The following is a 25,336-nucleotide window of genomic DNA, read 5'->3' as shown; positions in this document are numbered from 1 at the left end:
TCCCACCACGAGCATCTCTAGCATATCGTCATCCAAATTTCCCTTTTTTTTCTTTCTTTCACATCACATAGGATATTGATCAACACATTATTAACTGATCACCTCTTGTCAAAGATTTTTCGGTAATTCGACCTTTGCCGTCACAGAAGGTGACTTAATTGTTTGTCTATTATAAGCACTGACCCTGAGATTCCTTTTTACTGAATAGGCAAATTTGGTGAAAGGGAATGATTTCATTTATTCTATAAGCCATGTAAAACCTATGCTAAGTGAAGGAAAGAGATTGATTTTGCAAATTAAAATGAAAAAATTGTGGTTACCTAATATTATACTCTTATCATACCGAAAACCCGAATTAAATAAAGGAACACAAAATTTACGAAAACAACCATACTGCTTTCATGCATTAACATAACAATTTAAAAAGATGCGTAAATACATTAATAGCTACTGCATAAATTTATTGCAAACAAACATACATCCGATGTTTTTATTTTTTGAATTTTCCCTAATTGTAATAATTTTCTATCAAATGATTTAAAATAGGTTATAATCTAACGTTAGTAATTCTGCGATGCAACAACCCGTAAAGAGACACCGCCCATGCAGAGCTACTGCCACTGGTCTAAAATTAGACTCGTAGACTGAGCGGTAAATGCGAGTAAACGGATGAAGCTCAGCGGAAAAACAAGAACCCATAGCATCGAGAGCCCCACGTTCCAGGAGTTGTATAAACACAAGCCCAAAACGGTTGACTGTGATGCAGACTTATAGTCAACATAGTCATAATTGCTACACAATATAAGCAGGCCTTTGATTCTGTTTCATACTTATATGTAGCTCTGTAGCTGTAGGTAATAATAGTTTTCTATTATTTTACAAAAGGATACAATGAAACACACCAGCCAGTAAATACGCTGAAGCATCTAAAGTTTAAAAAAAATTTCTCCTCCTAAATATCCGGAATTCCTTGTTGGTTTAAAAACTTTTTATAAACTAACCACGGATTTTCCAGCACACTTTTTAATTATTCAATCAGTTTTATGTCCAGTACGTTCGGTTGACTTATTTTGAAACACAGTTTCTTCTTATAGGGGAGAACGGAGTCAACTTGGACACGGGTTATATTGAACAAATGTATAATTCCCTCAGTTCATAAGAGAAAATTTTATTTTTTCATTTTTTATATAGACTAGAATTTAGAGTTTTACATCATGGATCAACTTTTTATTGAGATCGGGTGGATATTTTGGATTTTATCACAAAATAAAAATAATGGGTGTGTTTGATGTAGGCCTAATTTTTTCCCCATTTCAATAGCAATAAAATTACATAAAAATAACACATTAATAAGCTAATTACAGATTTAACTAGAGTATTCATTCCTTTATGTTTACCGCAAAAATTTCATTTTAATGTCGAGTATATCAAAAGATATAAGAAAAATACAAAAAAGCGTAGGGTTGGATTGAACAGCATATTAGGGGGTGTATTTGGACAACGCTAACTATTAGCTTAGTAGCCTTAGGGCCCGAATTTCTATAAAATGTCCAATCTACCTCCCTCTTTTCAAAAACACTCATAACTCTTAAGTTTTTAACACGACTTTATCCATTTTAGCGTGGATGACTATGAAGAATGAACGGAGAATTCGAAAATATTTTTTAAAATTTTTTGTCATGGATCATTGTGCCTTTAACCTGCCTTTAACTAGCACTGTCCAATCTCATACATAGCCTAGGTACAAAAAATTGACTTTGTAAAACCTGTTACAACTCCTTTATTTTCAAACGGAAAAATAAATAAAAAATAGGGTAGGTAGACAAGAGGATACTTTACAATGCATGTCAAAAATATTTCATAAAAAAAAAATACAAAAAGAAATAATTGAAAAATAAAAATTTTGTCCAAGATGACCCCGTTCTCCCCTACTTCACAGGACTAGTCCTAGAATGCTCTCTCGAGGCTCTCTACAGCGAAGATTCTACCAATTTTCGCAACACATGTGCATCTTTTTCATCGTTTGTGTGGTTTTAGTTCAAAGTTTTCTGTCACTGATACTATTCCTTAAATGGGCAAAAACTCAGTTTTATTTTAATTTTGAATTAGGGGAGAGTGGGGATACTGGCTCACTTTAATTTTCTCTTACCTCCCATTCCCTTATTTTCGAACGTATTTAGATCAACCAAATCTTAAAAATATAAAATAATTTCTATTTTAAATGGTGATTTTTTTAAATCCGATCTAAATAAATAAAGACTAGGTTATTGCCGATTAAAAAAAGAGAGCAAACCCGCCCCAGATACTTGCTCACACCGCCGGGGTCTCTTGGCTCCTGTATTTCTTACGGAAAAACCGTTGACTGACAGTAGAAATTCAAAATAAAAAAAAATACCCAATAATGCAACCCACCAACGAAATATCAATAAAAAAGGTGAAATAAGTGTGGTAGTTGACTAAGAACACGAAAAAAGTGGAACACAAATAATTTTACTGCTATTATATGCAATTTTCAAATGTAAGCCAAAAAGCCCCGGCGCTGTGTGGCCGACGCCATCACAAGAAAGGGGTCTTTGTATATTTTTGAATATCTCTTACTTAAACTATTGTAAATATAAAACAAACTAAACAGGTTTAAAGAGGATATAACGAAGAATATTTTCCATATTCTTTTATAATTTTAAAGTAATCGGGAAAGCCGATATTTGATTCGAAAGTCAAGGTAGGACGACCCAATTTTAAGACGAAAAATTTATTTTATTTTTCATTCCTCAACTGTTCGTCGTATTACCATGAAATTTGGTTTTAAGATGCGCCTTACTAATATCTACATCTCCTGATTTTCAATATTTTATTGTAATTCTAACACATAAAGAAATCAATTGAGCCAACCGACCCGTGAGCCAGATCTCCCCACTCTCCCCTACTAAAAATGCGCGAATTCGTATTTTTTCTACACTAATGTAAGGTGTACATTAATGTTGAATCTGTGGAATGTGTATGCAGCATACGTATTTGTTCCTTTTCCTTATTTAATTATATTCAGTTGACTGTGAAAATAATGCTTCTTAAATAACGCAATTAATCATTTTTTTCCATTATACGTTGTTGGAAATTTAAACGGGGTTTTTCTGGTCTATGAAGGCGAGGGGATCTGAAAAATTCCCTATCCTTTCCACGGGCAAGAGCCAATCAGAAGAAAAATCGAGGCTTCAACTTCGCCATCTGGCGTTCGGTATTCCCAACTCGTTAGATGGGGGAAGGATAATGGAAGTGGTGTAAAACGTTTGGTTTGGCGTCTACGACTAACAACTGACAGTGATTTTGAAGGATTAATAAAGTTCGTGAATTTATGCGACTTCAGGGCAGTGGCTATAATTTTTTTGTAGTGGAAGTTAGAGTTATGTCTGTAAATGAATCTTGGAGTTCTAAACCGCATGAGTTCTAATCAAAAGGTTTGTATGGTACCATACTACCATAGTCTACTTATTGTGTTTTTAACTAGTGCTCAAAGTTTTCAAGTTTGTTAAAAATTTTTTCCCTGTACATGCAATTAATTAAATGTTTTTTGTTCTGTTCTACTTATAAACCGACTTTCTGTAACAGGAGGTTTTTTTAAACTGGTAGCAACTCTTGACAGTACTGCCCGAATGTATTGACAGTATATCAGAGGATAGGGACCAGTCTATATCGTGTTCGCATCACTGTGTACGCATACTGTCTATATCGTGTCATCTACCGTGTATTTGCTCAACTCCTCCACATAGGGAGAGGGGCTTATGGACCTTGGTACACGATTTAGAGCCAGCAGACGACAACAAAAATAGTCTAAATCTTGTACGCATTGTCGTGTACTCTATGTTACTGTAGGCAGCGAACGTACGCCGCAAGGTACCCGAAGGGAATGTTAAGGGTATACTAGTTGGTATAGTAGTATTGGTATAGTTTTATAAAGGCAGCTATAGAATAGTTATAGAATAATAATAACATTCTGTTATAAAGGTATTATTAAGAGTAATAAATAATATTTAAAAAAAATGTTATGCCCTTAGTTTCCGGAAGAATGTAATACGCAGAAATCGAGAAAGAGATGAAAAGCATTTTTCCGCATGTTTCTATCCAAACATTAAATAAAAATTAAATTCCAAAAAACTCAATATGATATGGCGCGGCGTAAGGGTAAGGCGTGACTTTGGTGCGGCGGAGGCTTCGCCCCGCCACCCCACGTCACACCGGATCTTGTTAAAATTAAATGTAAGTAACTACCTATCAGCACTTCTTTTACTGGAGATTGATAGCGTTTAAATGATAACATACAGTGACTTATATTCTATCGTACAATATTACTCCAACAGCTATAGTCGCTATAGTTGGTGATTACGAAATAATAACACTCGTTTTGAACTATAACCGACAGAGAACACAGTAGACTACTACTTTGACTATCAATTTTATTTTATCATACGGGCTTCAAGTCGATTGTCACGTTACGTTTATATCCCTGTCAGCTATCACATGTCTCTGTATTATCCTCTGCTGTAACAGCTATTGAAATTCTGTCAAAAAGTAACAAGAACTCCGTTTGATCAAACGCCTGAATCGATTGCAGCCAAATTTTCAAAATAGATTGTAAGCTACCGATTACTGCCATTGAAATGCAATTAAATTGTTGATTGCAATCAATAATTGCCAAAAACTAGTGCATCCATCTATATAGTGTTACGATAACTGCAAAAAGCCATCTTTGTAGTGTTACGAGAACTGCAAAAAGCCATCTGTGTAGTGTTACGAGAACTGAGGGTGCCCATGTAAAAACCATACCAATGTAAACCATACTGCAAACGAAACTTTGACCAGTAACCCTTCGGGTAATTATAACGTTATTGCATCTTAATCTTGAAGAAATTAACGACTTTTTATGTAAATTTTTTATACAATCAAAATAAATAAATACTGGACGTGTTAAATTATTAATTAGAGTCCATTTTGTTTTTAAATATACTGTATAGACTATATAAATTATATATACAGTACCCACCAAGCTATTAGATACACCCCCTTTTTTTCAGTGCATTCTAATGGCACTACGTGTCTCAGAAAAAGTGCAAATACTACCCGAACGGCTTGGGCTAGATTTTTTTTCTTTTTTTCCTGAGTAGATCTAATGACGATCTACATTTTTTACACACACAAAATTGTCGTAGGATTAACCCCCAGTGTGCTACGGTATCGTTCACTTTATTAGGTACACCCGTTTTCCCTCATATGCGCCGTGTTAAATAAGGCTTTTTAAAACATATACAAAAAATACTAAATATCAAGCTAAAGTCTTTTTCTTGGTGCCAAAAGATGCAGAATTCTTCATGTTGTTCATGTCCTTTGGCATGTTGACGCCGTTAAATGGCTAGCAGGGTGAATTCTATTTTGAGTGACGACACAGGGAAAGAATTTGTAAAGCCATTTGAGAGAGGCGGACGAGAACTCGTTTAAGCTGGCTCTGAATCCCGCCGAGGGGATTTCTGCTACCCTTAATTCAATAGGGATTGCTGCATTTAAAAAAAGGAGGGCCTCGGTCAACACCGTTTTGAATGCACCATGCAATTGTGGCTGTGAGATGCGCTGGCTGGATCTGGCTTTCTTGATCCCTGCTTTTGAGTTGAGAAGTTGGGCCCAAACAGAGCAGCCATAGAGCAAGATTGGTTCGATGCTGGCAGTGAGGTAGAGGAACTTAATACGTTTCCTGTCCAAGCCCCAAGAGGCGCACGGGCAACTTAACAACAAAAACACTTTCCTTGCAGCCACAGATTTAGCGTTGAAGTGAGAGCAAATCAGTCGGCTCTTCCCTAGCAAGACAGGTTTTCTAATATCGAAAAACGATTGATACAGGGTTGTAGATCTTTTTACGCTGATCATTTTTAATATAGGGTTTAGGGTGTGCAAATGAGCGGAAGTGCCCGTAAAACGCGTTCAAAGTTTTGAGTTTTACGGAGCTGACGCGCAGCCCAAGCCGGCCAGAAAGGGGGGTCGAGCGGGGGGTGGCGTGTACCCATGGGAGAGGGGTCAGTGAAGGGGGGTATACCTGGGCCATACTATACCAGACAATGTTTTCCCTTTGGCTCCCATATCACCGGTGGTCTAATGGTCAGCATCCCGGTCTGATATGTCGAAGGACCGAGGTTCGAATCTCGGCCAAGTCGAAAAATAAAGTACAATTAATTTGATAAATAGGATTTTTAAATTTTTAAAAGACCATAGCACCTGTCACTGCTCTATCATGCGATCACATGTTGCATTGAATAAGTCAATGTCTTAAGCTTATTGACGGCTAGCTACTTTACGGCTCATGCTTTCCTTTTCGGCTCATGTCAACGGTAGTCTATTGGTCAGCGACCCGGGTTGACATGCCAAAGGCCCGAGTTTCGAATCTTGGTCAAGTCGGTCGGAAAACGAAGTTCAATTTTGGAAAAATTTAACTTGAAAATCTTCCGGAGTTAGTGGAAGATAGGTATCTTCCACTTCCATTACCTCCGGATGCTTTTTAAGTGAGTTTTTTTAAGTTAAATTTGTCAAAATTTTAGTTTTTAAATTTAGTTTTCTAATTACTAATGACTTAACCGAGTATCGAACCTCGTTCCTTTGGCATGGCAGGCCGGATTGCTGACCATTAGACTGCCGTTGACATGTATGCAAAGGGAATGCATGAGCCGTATTAACATGAGCCATCGATTAACTAAGACCTTGACTAATGTAGTGCAACATGTGACAGCATGATATACAAGTGACTGGTGCAGTTGTCTTAATAAAATTTCATAATTTAAATATTTCAAACATTTCAATTTTCTGATTCGACTTGTCCGAGATTCGAACCTCGAACCTTTGGCATTACAGCCCGGGATTATGACCATTAGACCACCGGTGATATGGTGGCAAAGGGGAAACATGGGCTCGTATAGTATGGCCCAGGTAAATCCCCCTTTCACTCACCCCTCTCCCAAGGGTGCGCGCAGTCCCCTCCGCTCGACCCCCCTTTCTGGCCGGCTTGGGCTGCGCGTCAGCTCCGTAAAACTCAAAACTTTGAACGCGTTTTACGGGCACTTCCGCTCATTTGCACACCCTAAACCATATGTTAAAAATGATCAGCGTAACGAGATCTACAACCCCGTATCAATCTTTTTTCGATATTAGAAAACCTGTCTTGCTAGGGAAGAGCCTGTCTTTGATTGAGATGCTAAGGTGGGATGCAGTTGGGCACTGTTTTTGGAAAGCAATAGGACAGTTTTGAGAGCATCGAGGCTCATCTTTGACTGAGAACAACATAAAGAAATTGCATTGCACATCAGTTGGTGTGCGTGGCTACCTCAGGAATCTTGTGAGAGGAGGCGATGTTCAAGTCATCAGCATAGCCAGAAATGATGTGAAGGAACGGAAACGAAAGCCTGAGGACGTCACCAATGAGGATAACCCAGAGAAACGGGGAAAGAACTCCTCCCTGCGGACAACCTAGGTTAACAGTGTGAGCCTTGATGGAGCCATTATGCGACAATATAGCGGTCCGACATGACAAAAAACAAGGGACAAGCCGGACAAGATACAATGGACAGCCTCTTTTGATCATGGAAAAAAGTATGGCGTGATGCCACGCCGCATCAAATGCGCTCTTGATGTCGAGGAAAACGACTGCTGTGACTTATTTAGCATCACGCGCTTTTTCAATAAAGGATATAAGAGCATGACCAGAAGACTCAGTAGATTTTCCTGGCAAAAAACCATGCTGATTCACACTAATCCACCTAAGATGACTGGAGTCAGTGAGTCGTATCGCTTAGAAAAAAAACCAAAACTTTGTTTTTTTTTGGTTTTTTTCTAAAATTGAATCAATTTTGTTGCCAGACTTCGTTTTAAAAATTCAATGGTTGAACAATAGTTCCTTCTTTTGAAAAATAAAAATAAAAAAAAACCACGCCCCACGAAAAGCTTTGACCATCGGTAAAATAAAACAGCGAGTTGTTTGCTGTATTGTTCATTGTCCCGAAAACCACCCACTAAATTTCTGCTACGCTCTGGCTTTTAAAATAGGTTAGACATTCTGTTAGCTCTGTGTTTTCAGTTCACATTCTCTGTATTCTTGCGGTTAAGAGAAGTTAGTAAAAACGTTTGAGTCTTGTAATGTCATCTCCTAAAGAAAATCCCGTGTTTAAGTTTTTTGAAAAACGTGCAGAAAAGGATATTGTGTGTTTAGTTCCTGGTTGTAAAAAGCCCGGGCGTACTTCTTATCATGCCGGAAATTTACGAGCTCATTTGAAGGCAAAACACAGAGAGCAGTTTCAATTAATAGAACACTTAAGTAATACCAAAGCTGATTCCGAGAGTTCTGAAGAGAATCGTGATGTCACTTTCAACAATTCGCTAGCATCTGCCAGCAATAGTCTTGAAGCCAATGGTTCGTCTAACTCGTCATTGCAGCCTCCTACGAAGAAGCGTCGGTTGTCAATAGAAATTACTGAAAGGCAAGTTGTAGACGCGTGTGTAGAGATGGTAACTGTTAATGGGAGACCCTTTAAAGCGCTTAGTGATTCGGGCTTTCGAAAAATTCTAGATCCTATCCTTAAGGGTTTTGGGGGAACTTTTACTATTAGCCCAGAAAATATTCGCGACAAGGTGGAAGGAAAAGCTAAGGAAATACGCGACAAGATTAAAAAGGATGTGAAAAATCGATTTGTTTCTGTTAAAATGGATTGTGCGACTCGCTTGGACCGAGCTCTTTTAGGCATAAATCTCCAGTTTAACAAGAAAGGAAAAATTCAGCTCTACACTCTAGCAATCATAGAGATGAAACAAAGTCACACTGCTGTAAACTTTAAACAAAATTTGCTGGACGTTTTCGGTGTTTTTGGGATAAAGTTGTGGCAAGTGTATAGTCTAACAACCGATAACGGTGCCAATATGTTAAAAGCCAGTCGTATTTTGGCTCAAACTGATTCAGCAGAGAGTGACGAAGAAGAAGACAGTGATTATAATGACCGCTTGCTTGAAGAAGAATTAATTCGTCGAATGGAAGAGGGACAAAATGTGAGCGATGAAGGAGGAGAGGAGAGTGCGGAATTGCAAAATATGTTGCAAGGTGTGCGCTGTGCTGCCCACACTCTTCAGCTCGCTATTCTTGACGCATTGGCTGAGCCTGGTATAGCAGTTATTGCCAAGGCAAGAGCTGTTTGCAAGACCTTAAGGAGTCAAACGTTTATGGCAGCAATAAGGCTGGCAGGTCAAAAGAAGCCAATAATCGACTGCCTCACTCGTTGGTGTTCAACATGTTTGATGTTAGAAAGGCTTATTGAGTTGAAGGAATTTATTGCTGAACTGACAAATGAGGGTAAAAACCAAAACCTTAAACTCACAGAACAGGATTGGTCAAGAATTGAAGATATTATAAAAATATTAAAACCGGCTCGTATCTTGACTACCGTTTTGCAATCAGAGCAACTCACAATCGGGGATTTTTATGGTTCGTGGCTCAAGTGTCAACTAGAAATTTCTAAATTCAACTCGAGTTTTGCTAAAAATTTACTAAAGCACATGAAAAAGAGGTTGGCAGTCCTTTTAACCAGCGAAGTTGTGTTGGCAGCTCTTTATCTTGATCCGAGGTAAACAATTTTTTTTTAATTTTTTTTATCGCTCATCAGCCACCATATTTTGTTTAGATATAATGTCATGCTCGAAGCTGATCAGTTAAAAGCAGCCCGGGAACATTTACTAAAGCTGTGGCGTTTAATTGAATCTAACCGAAGCGAACCTTCAACTAATACGTCCGCCAGGTTACCTCAACCGAACCTTCAGCCGATTGAAACCGGGGCAGCTTTAGAGAATGACGAGCTTCAAGAGATGCTTTTGGAGAAAGAAGCAGAACGACGTGAGAGAAGCACTGCTAATGAAAATGAATCCGTTATTGAAAAAATGATTCACGATTTCGTGAAAGACAAACTTGTTGACCGCTCAACTGATGTTCTAAAATACTGGGAGGACAATCGCTTGTTGAAACATCAGCTTTATGTGTTGGCTAAGGTTAAATTTTTAAATAATAAGATATTTGTTTCTATTTTCATCCAAAACTAACGCGTAAATAAGTTTAGGTTGCCCTTGCAGTGCCTTGCACACAAGTGAGTGTTGAACGGCTGTTTTCCGGTCTGAAATTCATTTTGTCGGTTTACCGCTCGAACTTAACTGAATCGATCCTTGAAGATATTTTAGTCGTAAGAGCAAATGCATTATTCACGGCCTAATATATTTAAAGTCTACTTGTTTTTTGTTTGTTGCTGTGTTTAAAAATCTAAACAGTACTAAAATAAAAAAACAATCAATCACCTGCGGCTAATATTTAACGCCCCCAATTAAAAAACCAACAAGGTCAAAAACTATGAAAAATCCAGATTTATTTTTTCAAGCGGCTGTTGCCCCCCATTCTTATTGTTGTTGTTTTCAGAAAATGATTTAAAAAAAGTACGGTGAAAACTAAGCGACTGGAGTGCCACTGAAGTCGCGACAGAAAAACTTTTTCTATAATTTTTGCCAGGTTATTGACAAGATTGATTGGACGAAAGCTGTTAAGGATGATGTAATGATCTTGTTAGGCTTTCCAATGATAACCACCTTGGCAGTTTTCCAGCTGCCAGGAAAATACTGGAGGTAAACATGCATTCAATATAAATAATAGGTGCAGCTTGATTACCGGGTAACATTCTTTAACAATCACCATGGACAGACCATCATGGCCAGGGGTGGCCTTAGGGTTCAAAGAATCAATCGCCCCTGAAACTTCCCATGACGTAACTGGAGGAGGAGCTTGTCCGGACTGACCCAGAATCGCACTAGAAACAAAATTGGACACTAAAGTGTGACTTGGTTGAGATGGTGGTTCACTTAAAAAAAATGATTAGCACAGCTGTCAATAACTGCACCGGGTTCCGAGATTGACTCACTATTGATAGTGATTGTGGGTGGCAGAGCAATGCTATTAGAATTGCCGGAGTAAAGTTTAAGGGTTGAGAATAGTTCAGGGCCAGACGGATTGGTCGAGCACATTTTCTGCCACGCTCGACTTTTTGCACGGCGCAGCTCTCTCTGATAGTCAGCTTTGCACCACGAGTATCTGTCTCAATACTCATCCGATTTCAGAACTGACCACTGTTTAAATGTCCATCTTGTTTTGTTACGCAACGCACATACAGTGACTACCCAAAGTTTGGGAACGCGCGAGAAAACCTTATGGAAAAAGGCGTTTTTCTCGGCGTTCCCAAGAATCTAATTTTCGTTGGAACGCGACGAATTTTTTTTTGGTTGTAGCCATAGTATGTAGGAATATGCTGATTTTTTTCAGATTTTTGCAATTAAGGGAAGGTTAACTTTTAACTTGAGCCCTAAGTTTGGGAACGCTCCATAGAGCTATATGCAAATTTGGGTACTTTAACCCTTTATCTACCGTCGACACAAAAAAATTTACGGCTTTTCAGTAGGCAGACAAGAGAAATTAAAATCAGACGAAGTGCCTCACACTTAAGCTGTTTTCTCAATGATATACCCACAAAATTGAATCGCCTTTTCAACATATGTCAATCGTCCAACGGTAGATCGAGGGTAAGAGTTTCAAACGATTCGTACGAGCCATTCTCGTGTTTTACGAGGTTTTGGTGTAGGGACATTTCTGGCACGTCAGGCGGCTCCGATCGAAGTCTACACGAGAACCTTTGATCGCGAACCGTCGGGACTTTTAAGTCTCCGCCAGATATGTCCCTGCAGGCGGATGCAATGTATCAAAGCCCCTAATTCCCCTGGGAATTAGAGATCTGGGTGCCGCGCGACTTAAGTGTCCGCGACTCCTCAAATAGAAATAGAAAAAGGTGCAAGTGAATTTGAAGCCGGTGGTAGGATAGATGTCGAAGGGAAAGCGAAAGAGGCGAAGAGAAAGCGCTAACTTTCTTTACTAGCTTCGACGCAAAAACTTTGGTATCGACGGGGAGCTTTGTGGAACGGAACGAAGACAAAGAATTGGGAGTGTCCGGTTCAGCGTTGGTTGTAGTTTCATTTCCTCCGTGGCAAAGCTCCTTTCCGCCCGACGCTCCTTATTTATTTTTATTCCTATCTGGATGCCGCGCGACTTAAGTGTCCGCGATGCCTAAAATACAAAAAAAAAAGGGTTCAAGTGAATTTGAAGCTGGTGGTTGAATATTTATCGAAGGGAAGGCGAAAAAGGCGAAGAGAAAGCGCTAACTTTCTTTAGTAGCTTCGACGCAAAAACTTTGGTATCGACGGGGAGCTTTGTGGAATGGAACGAAGACAAAGAATTGGGAGTGTCCGGTTCAGCGTTGGTTGTAGTTTCATTTCCTCCGTGGCAAAGCTCCTTTCCGCCCGACGCTCCTTATTTATTTTTATTCCTATCTGGGTGCCGCGCGACTTAAGTGTCCGCGATGCCTCAAATACAAATTAAAAAAAAAGGTTCAAGTGAATTTGAAGCCGGTGGTTGGATAGAAATCAAAGGGAAGACGAAAGAGGCGAAGAGAGAGCGCAAAATTTCTTTAGTAGCTTCGACGCTAAAACTTTGGTATCGACGGGGAGCTTTGTGGAATGGAACGAAGACGCAGAATGGGAAGTTGTCCGGTTCGGCGTTAGTTTTAGTTTCATTCCTCCGTAGCTGAGCTCCTTTCCGCCCTACGCTCCTTATTTATTTTCATACCTATCTGGATGCCGCGCGACTTAAGTGTCCGCGATGCCTCAAATACAAAAAAAGGGTTCAAGTGAATTTGAAGCCGGTGGTTGGATAGATATCGAAGGGAAGGCGAAAGAGGCGAAAAGAAAGCGCGAACTCTCTTTAGTAGCTTCGACGCAAAAACTTTGGTATCGACGGGGAGCTTTGGGGAATGGAACGAAGACGCAGAATGGGAAGTTGTCCGGTTCGGCGTTAGTTGTAGTTTCATTTCCTCCGTAGCAAAACTTCTTTCCGTCCAACGGTTCTTTTGAATTGATTTTGAAGTCTTCGAGGCGCTATTAGTGCCCGTGTAATTACATTTTACACAAAGCCTCTTGTACTTTCTTATCCGTGCGTTGATTACTGCTGTCTCGTGAGGAAACTCCGAAAAGCGGTGAAAGGCGCTGGATAAGAATCAGCCCCGGTTACTCCTGCATGTGCATGCTTTCCCCCTGCATGATAGAATAAGACCGTCATATAAGGCTTAGGACGTAAGGCAATTCGATATCCTTTTGGCGAATTCACAAAGACTAATCGTGCCTTTTTTTTTATTCTGTATTTTCAGATTGATAAAAATGGCGAAAAATAAAAAGAGAGACGTAAGATATGCAAAGTCGAGAGCGGTGAAAAATTCAGCCAAGAATGCCGCCGCCGCTGCTGTATTAAAAAGGCAGCAATTAAAAGAGGCAAAGGAACGAGAAGCTGGGAATAAAGAGCCGTCCATCGATACTGATATCGGAGATGAGGCTCAAAATAATGTAGAGGAATCGGTTGCCGCCGAGGAGCCGGTTGAGGAGCCTGGCCAGGAGCTGGCGCCTGAAAGGGAGCCGGTTCTTGATCAGGGGCCGGCTGGTGAGGAGGAACCAATTGCCGAAAAAGAAAAAGAGACTGCCAACGAAGAACCTCCGGTTAAAGCTAAGTCAGCGTTCAATTTGCGGAAAGTGACCGTCAGGTTGGAACGCCTGGCTTTTAATCCGGATGGTTCGACGAAGGCAACAAAAAATAAATCACAAATGCTGATCTTAAAGGTGGTTCCTCGCCACCTGAAAAGAGGAGAAGAATGACCCGGTCAACCACCAAGGTAGGGTGCTCTTCTGACGGTCAAGTTGCCGACGACGAAGTGACTCGTTACTTCGCTCGAAAAAAAATCGGACTGACCAATGCGAAATTGAGACATCGTGGTCCTCGCATTTCTAAAGGACATCCATCCATGGCTTCTAAAAAGGTTAATTCAGATGCGGTGAAGCTTAGAATGCAACGAAAGGCCGATGCTAAATTAATCGCACACCATAAAGCCTTCAACAAGCATTGGAAGGGAGTGAGCTATTGGACTGATGTGGAAGAAGATTACCAAGAGAATGATAATGAGAATCAGGAGCCACAGTACCGGCAGTATTCCTACCCGTTTACTGCAAAGGAACCTGTGGGCCCCGTATTTTCGAAGTTCCATCCGTGTGATACTAATCTGAGATTAGTAATCTCCACTTCTTTTGGTCTATGCTTGGCGGATTCCAAACTTTTGATCTTTTGCTAGAAAAGACAAATAAACGGATCCGAGACTCCTGGAATTACGTTGAAAAAGGCAATCCACCATCTAGGAGATTTGGAGGCAGACCAGAAGGGAGGCAATCTAGCGAAATGCTTCCTGGAGGTTAAGTCGACAGATATGAACTTGATGCGTTCCTCGGAGTACAGTTCTTGATGGGATATCATCGTTTGCCGGAGCTGTCGATGTATTGGGAAAGGCAGCCGGATTCTGGTTACGGCCTTGGAATCGTTCATCAAGCAATGACACGTAAGCGTTTTAAATTCATTTCAAAACACTTGGCTTGCGCTGATCATGGTTAATTAGACAAGGATAAAAAGTTGAAGGTGCGAAAGGATCCGATTCATAAGATTTGATCGTTGGTACACGTACTCAATAAGCAATTTAGTGAGTGTCACCGGCCTCCCAGGTGGCAAAGTATAGACGAAGCCATAGTGGAATTTAAAGGTCGATCCATGCTTCGGCAAACGATGAAGGGCAAACCCATCAAAAGCGGCTTCAAAATCTGGAGTCGATGCTGTAGTAGAGGCTACACCTATAAGTTTGAGATCTAGCATGGAGCTCGAATTGGTGAAACGCCCAAGGATTCCAATCTTACGATGGTGGAAGGAGTAGTTCTTGATCTTTGCGAGCCCTTGGCAAAGAAGGGACATGAGTAGCCTTTGATCGCTTTTTCACGAGCATCTCCCTCCTGGACGAACTCGACAAAAGGGATCAATGCGGTTGGAACGATTCTTAAAACCAGAGTGGGGCAACCCATCTTTACGGTCAACGAATCGAACCTTCCGCAGGACGAATTTGTGGCCAAGTTTTGCGGTGAACCAGGAACAGGAAGAAAGGGTCTTTTCATCTGGAAGGACACTAAGCCGTTTCGGGTCGCTTCCAACTTCCACGGCTCAGAGGCCGTCAAGGTGCAAAGGAAGCAGCGCTATGGTTCGTTCAGAACAAAGTCTTGTCCAAAAGCTATTGGCGATTACGTTGATAACATGGGCGGTGTAGACACGGTAAACCAGCTGCGTTCCTACTACGAGAGAGACCGCAAATCAAAAAATAGTGGCACCGTCTCTTTTACTCCCTCATGGAAACATGTATGGTGAATAGCTGGATTACTTACTGCGATTTGGTGGTAATTTCAGAAATTTTATTGACAGAGTGCCAAGCTTCAATAATTTTCTGTTCAATTTCTTTCCAGACGATGAAAAACCAGAAAGGAAAAACCTTCCTGAAGGACAAAAGATATCTAAGTCTTTTGGAATTCAAGCGAAGCGTGACTACTTCTCTTTTACTTTACGGGCTGAACGCTGAGATAGGCCGCAAAGGAGATGCTCCAGAAGCAAGATTAATGAAAGAGATTCCACTTTCGGTAGAGCCCGGTGCCAAAAGAAGGAAAGATAGACTGAGCGTGCCAGATGAAATACGCTTTAGTCAGGTCGGAATCCATCATCCTATTTTCGTTGAGAATAGAGGACGATGCGAATGGTGCCAAGCCACGACCGAAAGAAGACCCAACCCAGCTAGCATGTCTTTATTGGTAAAATATTTTTTTCCGACAATATTCTTCAATCGATAACCCACATATTGGTATAATATTATATTATTACTTTGTTGCTACAAGGTGGCTGTTAAATTTTTTTGTTATTTTCCCAATAAATGACTATTATCAAATATGAATAAATTAATATTATTATTTTTTTATTTTCCCAATAACGAATCATTAAATAAGGAATACATCATTTTCTATGGAAAAGCTAAAGTCTTTTACATTTACCACACGTTCAAAATCCTAAATGATCGGTTAGCTGCTGCCTTTTTAGCCGACAGTGGGTTTGGACCATCATCTTTTAAGTCATCAATCCAATGCTATAACCACTACACCAGCAACGGAGATGATGATAAAGTCCCGATGTGACCAGATGGATAGTGCATACTTACACATTGTCATGGTTATAGCCCAGCGTGAGCAAAATCGATTTAATTACATCAGTGTAGGAATTTATGATTATTGAGACTATTTGTTTCATAAGTCATTTGTTTGCTGAAAGTGGGTTTGAACCAACCTCCATAGAATTACCTATATAGATATTATAATAATAGCAGTTTTAACATTTTCATCTCCTTAACGTTTAAGATAAATTATATCACGTTAGCGTGAAGGTAGAGTTTTAATTTCGAAGTACGTAAGTTAGTTGTTCGAGACTTGTGCAAGATTTGGATTTTAAGACAATTGGATTGTTCATTTAGGCAATTGTATGCAAAACTAACGAATTGAATACGATATAAAACATTTAGGATTTTGAACGCATGTTAAATGTAAAAGACTATAGCTTTTTCATAAAAAAAGGATTTATTACTTTTTTAATGGTCCGTTATTGGGAAAATAACAAAAAGTAATATTGATTTATTCATCTTTCATAATAGTCATTCATTGCGAAATCAACAAAACAATTTAACAGCCACCTTGACGCAGCAAAGTAATAATCTAATATTATACCAATATGTGGGTTATCGACCGAAGAATATTCTCGGAAAACAATATTTTACAATTACGGGACTAGACTTATCCCTTTTTTGGCCGTAGGGACATCCTTGACGAGATCCTCTGGATCTGTCTGTTGCCTGTCGGGACAAACCCCTATAGGGAATCACCTCTAAACCCTTGTTTACGTGGCTTCTAGAAGTTGAAAACTTTTATTGCTTCAAGTCGAAAAACATTTGTAATATTGCTGTTGGTGTAGTGGTTATAGCATTGGATTGGTAACTTAAGGTGTGATGGTTCAAACCCACTCAAGACCAAAACAAGAACTTGCCTAATCACAAGTTGAAGATGAATAAATATTCCACGCTGGACTATATAACCATAAACACAACAACCAGATTCAAATTTCCGTCAAAATTTTAAAAGTAGTAAAACTGTTATTTCACCAATAAAAGTAAAATAAGTAAAACAAGTTGAAAAAATATTGTGAGCCAACAAATTTGGGTGCAAAAATATATTGGAAAAATATTTAAAAAATTATTTTACCAACATCTCAATTGTAGGAATATAATATTTTAGCAATATTTGGGAAATATACTCTGCTAGCTGGGAATGGTCATACGAAGGAATCTCGACCATTTTCACAGTGCAGTACAGTACCTACCGAAAGTCTTTGGAAGCCCGAGAGGACCTTATGCAAAAACGCTGTTTTTGCAGTCCTCTCAGTACTACAGTTTTTAACCAAATGCTTTCAAATTTAGTATGTACATAGCTAAAAGTAATGAAAACACCTCTGATTTTTTTCAGATTTTTGTTTACATTTCCTGAAGTACTTTGAGCTGGTTCTAAAAGTCTTTGGAATCCGACGGACCGTGGACCTTATGCAAATTAGGCCACTTTGGCCTTTTTTGCAGTTGAATGGCTAGAGCTAGGGAAATGCAACTTTAAAAAAAAAATTGGCCTGCGTTAAGCTTATATCAGGTCTGATTTTCAATTTTTTTCATTTATGTTATCTCAGTTGAATTTTAAGTTCAAAAACGAAAAAGTAGAATTCCCCTTTTTTCCGCTCCCATCCCTTTGTTTTCTCTCGCGCGAACGAAACATTTTTTTTGTCCCGGCGGACGGCAGTCGCTAGGAAATTTGGCCGTTTTTCGGTGACTGAAGTGCCGAACGGGACTTTCCTGACGGGACAAAAAACAAAAAAGCAAAAAAAGTACAGTAAAAAAAGGAATTTTTTATTTCTTTTTAATTGAGTGGTTTGAGACATCCTCAGTAATCTGTACTTTTAATTTCAGTCAAGCAAAGCCAAAATAACTTTGGCGTCGAAAAAAAGGTTAAGGGGGGATAACTACAGAACGGGTACAGCTAGGAAGACGCAGAACACTCTGAAATGAAGAAGTTCACTAGCTGAACAATGCTCTTATTTTTCAGATTTTTCGCGTCATAATTAATGTATTCATTTTTAAATTGAAAACAGTTTTTATTTTTTGCCCGTGTGTGTCTCTTTCTCTCCCCCCCCCCATTTCCATCCCGCGCTCCGTTTTTTCTGTTAAACAGGGAAAACGCGCGCTTATGAGGGGGCGACAACCTGGCGTGGGTGCCGGTGACCACGCATAGGCCGGCACACTCCATCGAAAATCAAAGGGCATTCCGCCATAAGACCGCGTAATGTAGCCATGAAGTCATCAATGGGAGTTGAAGCTGGCAAAGGCGGAGGCGTAACCACAGCTAACACGCACAAATGCGGATGTTGAGCCAGTAGCATGCCGAATTGTTTCTGAGACGCCTTGGAGAGTACGGGATGTTGAAGGTCTCGTAGGATATGGATAGTTGTGGCCACGGAGAGGGATGATCCGCTGGACCATGACAACGTGGCAGGGAAGTGACCAAGTGAAGAAATCGCCACCCCGGTGGCCGTGACTGCGTTTGGTACGCCATCCATTAACGGAACGTGTTTGAAGTGGCTCCAGAACATGGCGGCCGGGATGGCATAATTTGACGCCCCGGAGTAAGGAATCACACGGATGAAAATAGTGGAGCTGCTGGAAGCCGGGGAGACGCCAAGCTGGACTATGTCATCAGGAACGATGGAATGAATAGTGATGCTGCCAGCCGACTCAGGTTCCGAGGTTTAACTGCTGCCTTTGGTGCACAAAGCCTGGAAGTGGCCCGTTTTGTGGCACCCTGAAATTCTTTGCCAAAGGCGGGGCAATCCTCCTTAGCGTGACGAGAGGCTGACCCACAGTTCCAACACCCATACGGCTTAGTTCCGGGCGTATGCAAACGAGCTGCTGGACGTCCGCGCTGCTGATCGCTGTTAAATGACAGGCTTGCCCATGGGTAATTTTCCTGCAGGAGTCTTTAGCTGGTGGATGGTAGGCGCGCCGCCCTGTTTGATGGTGGACGCCTAAAGACGGGTGGCCTCGGATGTATGGAGCGTTGTTAGCGCCATATCCAGGTTTAAAGTGGCGCCCTGTTCCAGGAGCTTCTATTTTAAAGTTCCAACTGTTCCACAGCACAAAGAACAATTTACAAAAAAATCAACGAGATTTTCAACGATACTACGAGTCCTGGTCTCTTACTAGGAAGAGCAGATCCATGCTGCACAATTAGTTATTATGATTTGGTGTTTAAATTTCAGCATGGAAAATACCTATGGAATTGTGCCCGAGCAGGCAGTCAAAATTAGACTACCAAGAAAATAATCATTATAACTAGCAATTTAACGGTATTCTGCGCTAAAATAGAACTTATTTTAACGATTCTATCAGTTCTTTTTCTGAATTCAAAGAGACACGGGATGATTATGATGACATTTCTTACAGGTCCCAACGAGACTCGAACTCGTGATCTCCTGCTTACTAGGCAGGCGCTTTGCCATCTAATCCATAGGACCAAAAAACGGCTTCATAGGACAACAATCTCAAAAGTGGTCATGACATCACAACAGCAGTTTTACAATTGATTACCTTTATTTTAAAGTTCCAAACTGTTCCACAGCACAAAGAACAATTTACAAAAATATCAACGAGATTTTCAACGATACTACGAGTCCTGGTCTCTTACTAGGAAGAGCAGATCCATGCTGCACAATTAGTTATTATGATTTGGTGTTTAAATTTCAGCATGGAAAATACCTTTGGAATTGTGCCCGAGTAGGCAGTCAAAATTAGACTACCAAGAAAATAATCATTATAACTAGCAATTTAACGGTATTCTGCGCTAAAATAGATCTTATTTTAACGATTCTATCAGTTCTTTTTCTGAATTCTAAGAGACACGGGATGATTATGATGACATTTCTTACAGGTCCCAACGAGACTCGAACTCGTGATCTCCTGCTTACTAGGCAGGCGCTTTGCCATCTAAGCCATAGGACCACAGAACGGCTTCATAGGACAACAATCTCAAAAATGGTCATGACGTCACAACAGCAGTTTTACAATTGATTACTTCTATTTTAAAGTTCCCAACTGTTCCACAGCACAAAGAACAATTTACAAAAAAATCAACGAGATTTTCAACGATACTACGAGTCCTGGTCTCTTACTAGGAAGAGCAGATCCATGCTGCACAATTAGTTATTATGATTTGGTGTTTAAATTTCAGCATGGAAAATACCTTTGGAATTGTGCCCGAGTAGGCAGTCAAAATTAGACTACCAAGAAAATAATCATTATAACTAGCAATTTAACGGTATTCTGCGCTAAAATAGATCTTATTTTAACGATTCTATCAGTTCTTTTTCTGAATTCTAAGAGACACGGGATGATTATGATGACATTTCTTACAGGTCCCAACGAGAGTCGAACTCGTGATCTCCTGCTTACTAGGCAGGCGCTTTGCCATCTAAGCCATAGGACCACAAAATGGCTTCATCGGACAACAATTTTAAAAATGGTCATGACGTCACAACAGCAGTTTTACAATTGATTACTTCTATTTTAAAGTTCCCAACTGTTCCACAGCACAAAGAACAATTAACAAAAAAATCAACGAGATTTTCAACGATACTACGAGTCCTGGTCTCTTACTAGGAAGAGCAGATCCATGCTGCACAATTAGTTATTATGATTTGGTGTTTAAATTTCAGCATGGAAAATACCTTTGGAATTGTGCCCGAGTAGGCAGTCAAAATTAGACTACCAAGAAAATAAACATTATAACTAGCAATTTAACGGTATTCTTCGCTAAAATAGAACTTATTTTAACGATTCTATCAGTTCTTTTTCTGAATTCTAAGAGACACGGGATGATTATGATGACATTTCTTACAGGTCCAAACGAGACTCGAACTCGTGATCTCCTGCTTACTAGGCAGGCGCTTTGCCATCTAAGCCATAGGACCACAAAACGGCTTCATAGGACAACAATTTAAAAAGTGGTCATGACGTCACAACAGCAGTTTTACAATTGATTACTTCTATTTTAAAGTTCCCAACTGTTCCACAGCACAAAGAACAATTTACAAAAAAATCAACGAGATTTTCAACGATACTACGAGTCCTGGTCTCTTACTAGGAAGAGCAGATCCATGCTGCACAATTAGTTATTATGATTTGGTGTTTAAATTTCAGCATGGAAAATACCTTTGGAATTGTGCCCGAGTAGGCAGTCAAAATTAGACTACCAAGAAAATAATCATTATAACTAGCAATTTAACGGTATTCTGCGCTAAAATAGAACTTATTTTAACGATTCTATCAGTTCTTTTTCTGAATTCTAAGAGACACGGGATGATTATGATGACATTTCTTACAGGTCCCAACGAGACTCGAACTCGTGATCTCCTGCTTACTAGGCAGGCGCTTTGCCATCTAAGCCATAGGACCACAAAATGGCTTCATCGGACAACAATTTTAAAAATGGTCATGACGTCACAACAGCAGTTTTACAATTGATTACTTCTATTTTAAAGTTCCCAACTGTTCCACAGCACAAAGAACAATTAACAAAAAAATCAACGAGATTTTCAACGATACTACGAGTCCTGGTCTCTTACTAGGAAGAGCAGATCCATGCTGTGGTGGATCAAAAATCTAAACAGTACTAAAATAAAAAAACAATCAATCACCTGCGGCTAATATTTAACGCCCCCAATTAAAAAACCAACAAGGTCAAAAACTATGAAAAATCCAGATTTATTTTTTCAAGCGGCTGTTGCCCCCCATTCTTATTGTTGTTGTTTTCAGAAAATGATTTAAAAAAAGTACGGTGAAAACTAAGCGACTGGAGTGCCACTGAAGTCGCGACAGAAAAACTTTTTCTATAATTTTTGCCAGGTTATTGACAAGATTGATTGGACGAAAGCTGTTAAGGATGATGTAATGATCTTGTTAGGCTTTCCAATGATAACCACCTTGGCAGTTTTCCAGCTGCCAGGAAAATACTGGAGGTAAACATGCATTCAATATAAATAATAGGTGCAGCTTGATTACCGGGTAACATTCTTTAACAATCACCATGGACAGACCATCATGGCCAGGGGTGGCCTTAGGGTTCAAAGAATCAATCGCCCCTGAAACTTCCCATGACGTAACTGAAGGAGGAGCTTGTCCGGACTGACCCAGAATCGCACTAGAAACAAAATTGGACACTAAAGTGTGACTTGGTTGAGATGGTGGTTCACTTAAAAAAAATGATTAGCACAGCTGTCAATAACTGCACCGGGTTCCGAGATTGACTCACTATTGATAGTGATTGTGGGTGGCAGAGCAATGCTATTAGAATTGCCGGAGTAAAGTTTAAGGGTTGAGAATAGTTCAGGGCCAGACGGATTGGTCGAGCACATTTTCTGCCACGCTCGACTTTTTGCACGGCGCAGCTCTCTCTGATAGTCAGCTTTGCACCACGAGTATCTGTCTCAATACTCATCCGATTTCAAAACTAACGAATTGAATACGATATAAAACATTTAGGATTTTGAACGCATGTTAAATGTAAAAGACTATAGCTTTTTCATAAAAAAAGGATTTATTACTTTTTTAATGGTCCGTTATTGGGAAAATAACAAAAAGTAATATTGATTTATTCATCTTTCATAATAGTCATTCATTGCGAAATCAACAAAACAATTTAACAGCCACCTTGACGCAGCAAAGTAATAATCTAATATTATACCAATATGTGGGTTATCGACCGAAGAATATTCTCGGAAAACAATATTTTACAATTACGGGACTAGACTTATCCCTTTTTTGGCCGTAGGGACATCCTTGGCGAGATCCTCTGGATCTGTCTGTTGCCTGTCGGGACAAACCCCTATAGGGAATCACCTCTAAACCCTTGTTTACGTGGCTTCTAGAAGTTGAAAACTTTTATTGCTTCAAGTCGAAAAACATTTGTAATATTGCTGTTGGTGTAGTGGTTATAGCATTGGATTGGTAACTTAAGGTGTGATGGTTCAAACCCACTCAAGACCAAAACAAGAACTTGCCTAATCACAAGTTGAAGATGAATAAATATTCCACGCTGGACTATATAACCATAAACACAACAACCAGATTCAAATTTCCGTCAAAATTTTAAAAGTAGTAAAACTGTTATTTCACCAATAAAAGTAAAATAAGTAAAACAAGTTGAAAAAATATTGTGAGCCAACAAATTTGGGTGCAAAAATATATTGGAAAAATATTTAAAAAATTATTTTACCAACATCTCAATTGTAGGAATATAATATTTTAGCAATATTTGGGAAATATACTCTGCTAGCTGGGAATGGTCATACGAAGGAATCTCGACCATTTTCTCAGTGCAGTACAGTACCTACCGAAAGTCTTTGGAAGCCCGAGAGGACCTTATGCAAAAACGCTGTTTTTGCAGTCCTCTCAGTACTACAGTTTTTAACCAAATGCTTTCAAATTTAGTATGTACATAGCTAAAAGTAATGAAAACACCTCTGATTTTTTTCAGATTTTTGTTTACATTTCCTGAAGTACTTTGAGCTGGTTCTAAAAGTCTTTGGAAGCCGACGGACCGTGGACCTTATGCAAATTAGGCCACTTTGGCCTTTTTTGCAGTTGAATGGCTAGAGCTAGGGAAATGCAACTTTAAAAAAAAAATTGGCCTGCGTTAAGCTTATATCAGGTCTGATTTTCAATTTTTTTCATTTATGTTATCTCAGTTGAATTTTAAGTTCAAAAACGAAAAAGTAGAATTCCCCTTTTTTCCGCTCCCATCCCTTTGTTTTCTCTCGCGCGAACGAAACATTTTTTTTGTCCCGGCGGACGGCAGTCGCTAGGAAATTTGGCCGTTTTTCGGTGACTGAAGTGCCGAACGGGACTTTCCTGACGGGACAAAAAACAAAAAAGCAAAAAAAGTACAGTAAAAAAAGGAATTTTTTATTTCTTTTTAATTGAGTGGTTTGAGACATCCTCAGTAATCTGTACTTTTAATTTCAGTCAAGCAAAGCCAAAATAACTTTGGCGTCGAAAAAAAGGTTAAGGGGGGATAACTACAGAACGGGTACAGCTAGGAAGACGCAGAACACTCTGAAATGAAGAAGTTCACTAGCTGAACAATGCTCTTATTTTTCAGATTTTTCGCGTCATAATTAATGTATTCATTTTTAAATTGAAAACAGTTTTTATTTTTTGCCCGTGTGTGTCTCTTTCTCTCCCCCCCCCCCCATTTCCATCCCGCGCTCCGTTTTTTCTGTTAAACAGGGAAAACGCGCGCTTATGAGGGGGCGACAACCTGGCGTGGGTGCCGGTGACCACGCATAGGCCGGCACACTCCATCGAAAATCAAAGGGCATTCCGCCATAAGACCGCGTAATGTAGCCATGAAGTCATCAATGGGAGTTGAAGCTGGCAAAGGCGGAGGCGTAACCACAGCTAACACGCACAAATGCGGATGTTGAGCCAGTAGCATGCCGAATTGTTTCTGAGACGCCTTGGAGAGTACGGGATGTTGAAGGTCTCGTAGGATATGGATAGTTGTGGCCACGGAGAGGGATGATCCGCTGGACCATGACAACGTGGCAGGGAAGTGACCAAGTGAAGAAATCGCCACCCCGGTGGCCGTGACTGCGTTTGGTACGCCATCCATTAACGGAACGTGTTTGAAGTGGCTCCAGAACATGGCGGCCGGGATGGCATAATTTGACGCCCCGGAGTAAGGAATCACACGGATGAAAATAGTGGAGCTGCTGGAAGCCGGGGAGACGCCAAGCTGGACTATGTCATCAGGAACGATGGAATGAATAGTGATGCTGCCAGCCGACTCAGGTTCCGAGGTTTAACTGCTGCCTTTGGTGCACAAAGCCTGGAAGTGGCCCGTTTTGTGGCACCCTGAAATTCTTTGCCAAAGGCGGGGCAATCCTCCTTAGCGTGACGAGAGGCTGACCCACAGTTCCAACACCCATACGGCTTAGTTCCGGGCGTATGCAAACGAGCTGCTGGACGTCCGCGCTGCTGATCGCTGTTAAATGACAGGCTTGCCCATGGGTAATTTTCCTGCAGGAGTCTTTAGCTGGTGGATGGTAGGCGCGCCGCCCTGTTTGATGGTGGACGCCTAAAGACGGGTGGCCTCGGATGTATGGAGCGTTGTTAGCGCCATATCCAGGTTTAAAGTGGCG

General features: G+C 40.2%; 2 non-coding genes across 2 annotated transcripts; both read right to left on the bottom strand.

Annotated features, from left to right (window-relative positions):
• Window positions 1–20,065: 20,065 nt before the first annotated feature.
• Window positions 20,066–20,138, bottom strand: Trnat-agu. Its single transcript has one exon. It is a non-coding gene; the product is annotated as a tRNA-Thr (tRNA).
• Window positions 20,139–21,517: 1,379 nt separating this feature from the next.
• Trnat-agu lies at window positions 21,518–21,590 on the bottom strand. The gene has a single exon. It is a non-coding gene; the product is annotated as a tRNA-Thr (tRNA).
• Between the last annotated feature and the right edge of the window lie 3,746 nt (window positions 21,591–25,336).

This window comes from Daphnia pulicaria, chromosome 1 (assembly GCF_021234035.1).
Source record: "Daphnia pulicaria isolate SC F1-1A chromosome 1, SC_F0-13Bv2, whole genome shotgun sequence".
NCBI classification, from domain to species: Eukaryota; Metazoa; Arthropoda; class Branchiopoda; order Diplostraca; family Daphniidae; genus Daphnia; species Daphnia pulicaria.
This window is presented reverse-complemented; position numbering and strand designations above follow the sequence as displayed.